Source organism: Amblyomma americanum, chromosome 2 (genome assembly GCF_052857255.1).
Source record: "Amblyomma americanum isolate KBUSLIRL-KWMA chromosome 2, ASM5285725v1, whole genome shotgun sequence".
Classification (NCBI taxonomy): domain Eukaryota; kingdom Metazoa; phylum Arthropoda; class Arachnida; order Ixodida; family Ixodidae; genus Amblyomma; species Amblyomma americanum.
This window is the reverse complement of record NC_135498.1, coordinates 115,726,457-115,728,680: the sequence shown is the minus strand read 5'-3', so window position 1 is coordinate 115,728,680 and position 2,224 is coordinate 115,726,457. Positions and strand designations below refer to the sequence as shown.

At 42.6% G+C, this 2,224-nt stretch overlaps 1 long non-coding RNA gene across 1 annotated transcript in view; it reads left to right on the top strand.

Moving 5' to 3' along the window:
- Positions 1–1,450, top strand: part of LOC144119006 (uncharacterized) — a 16,755-nt gene extending 15,305 nt beyond the window's left edge. Inside the window, exon 5 of the long non-coding RNA XR_013312222.1 lies at positions 1,310–1,450. This is a non-coding gene — a long non-coding RNA (uncharacterized LOC144119006). The remainder of the gene's footprint in view (positions 1–1,309) is intronic.
- Positions 1,451–2,224: the final 774 nt, after the last annotated feature.

The following is a 2,224-nucleotide window of genomic DNA, read 5'->3' as shown; positions in this document are numbered from 1 at the left end:
ATCCGCCCACATAACCTTCTTCCGACCCCTGCTACGTTTGCATTCCCTTGGAATCCACTCCGTTACACTTAAGGACCAGCGGTTATCTTGGCTTCGCATTACATGCCTTAGCTGCCCAAGCCCATTTCTTCCTCTTGATTTCGACTAGGATATCATTAACCCGCGTTTATTTCCTCACCCACTCTGCCCGCTTCCGGTTTCTTAACGTTACACCTATCATTTTTCTTTCCAAGGCTCGCTGCTTTGTCCTTAACTTAAGCTGAACCCTTTCCGTTAGCCTCCACGTTCCTGCCCCGTAGGTGAGTGCCGGTAAGATACAGCTGTTCTACACTTTTCTCTTGAGGGATATTGGTAACCAGCTATTCATCTCGCATAACCTGCCATATGCGCTCCACCCTATTCTTATCCTTGTAGTTATTGCTTGTAATTAATTATTAACGCTGCTTACTGATGCTCTGAGCTCATTTAGATGATAACTAATCCCGTAGACCTCTTTTCAAGCAAAAAGACAGGCATCCAACCACTTAGTGCCTGTGCCTCTTTAATGTGAACAGAGGTTCACTTCTACAGAACGAAACATGTAGTATTGTTTTCAGTTAACTGCTGCACTTCATACTTTTCATCTCCTCACAAGTTACTATAATATTATCTTTAGAGCAGCCGGATATACGTTGTTATCACTTGCAAAGTTTGTTTTTCTGTCTGAAATCGCGCCTGCTTGTACGAGACCACAGAAATGTATAAACTTGACAATGCAACGGCAGCGGCCCTGGCTGTATGCCGGCAACCGCAGAATATCCGAGAGAGATCCTCATGCAACAAATATTTCAACTCTAACGCGAATTGTGCCAGTGGTTCTGACGCCTGTGAAGGCTTTTAGCACGACTGATTAAGTTTATTACGAAAGCAATGTTTGTGTTAAATCAAAAAATTTAAACATGTCTGCGAACTGATTTCCAGTAAAAAAGGAATTTAAAGAGAAGCGGAACGTATAGTTTCGCTTTTTCTTCTTGAAACACACGCGCCAGTTTCAAAATCTGCTTAAGTGTTACAAAACGCCGAGATTGACTCATTACATGCGCCATGAACAGCCCTCCCGTCATAGACAGTTTAAATCATGCGAAATTAAAAGTGTTACCCTCAAAAGAAAGTTTTCCTTTTGCACGCGCCAGTCTCCCTGGCTCTCAGCAAAGGGTCATTGTTCCGTCAGTTGTGAGGTCTCATAACTTATCCCTTCGCGTGTAGTCCTACGTGTAGTCCTATGAGCGTCAGCAAGCAGTATGCATCACGCCAAAGTGCCTCGTTGCAGGTGGCACCGGTCTCTGAGGCGGCCGGCGGCGGACAAGGAGGCGGTGCAGCGCAGTCTGCACAGGGTGACGTTCAAGTCATGCAGTAGCCTGCCTTCCAGGTTCTTCGTGACGTCTCCTTGCAAGTGGTGTTGAACGGAAACTAAGACCACGGAATAAACGTCTTGTTTGAGTGTTGTTTTGCATTGTCACACTTTTTACTGTATTGCCCCTCATGCTAGGGCCAGTTTATTGGCCTGCAGTATCAATAAATAAATAAATAAATAAATAAATAAATAAATAAATAAATAAATAAATAAATAAATAAAAAAAAGCGAAATAATTTCGCAAACAAAAAAAAATGTCATCGGAGGTGTGCGCGGTTTTCCTAATAATTTATAATTGCGTTCGGCGAACAACAATGATCTAAACTTTGTGGGATGCGGGTTCGCGTAAAAAGGACTAGGCTTCGGTGCCAAGTCAGCTGGAATTTGTTGAAATGAATGGAGGCTCAAGTACATCCCCTTACTGCTTTCGGTTGGTTTGCCTCACCCCTCAGGGATATTATTGTTTCTCGCGCACCTCCACCACGTAAACTTGTGTCCATATATATATATATATATATATATATATATATATATATATATATATATATATATATATGCGTGTATTTGACAGACCCATTTAGGGAAACTGAGCAATATTTTGAGAAGACAATGGAAGGCGAAATTATTTCTTAAACAAAGCGCCAGTAAAGGAGAAAGTGGTGGTCTCTGAAATCATCTGCACATTTTAAGCGTACACAACAGCCTGAACACGGCGCATATGCTCGTAGGTTTTTTTCTTCGGGCATCTACACGTCTCATCCTAGCGCGAATCTAACCTTGTTCTGTAGTCAGCAAGCAAAGACATCTGGTCCAGCAATCGAGAAGAGTGTG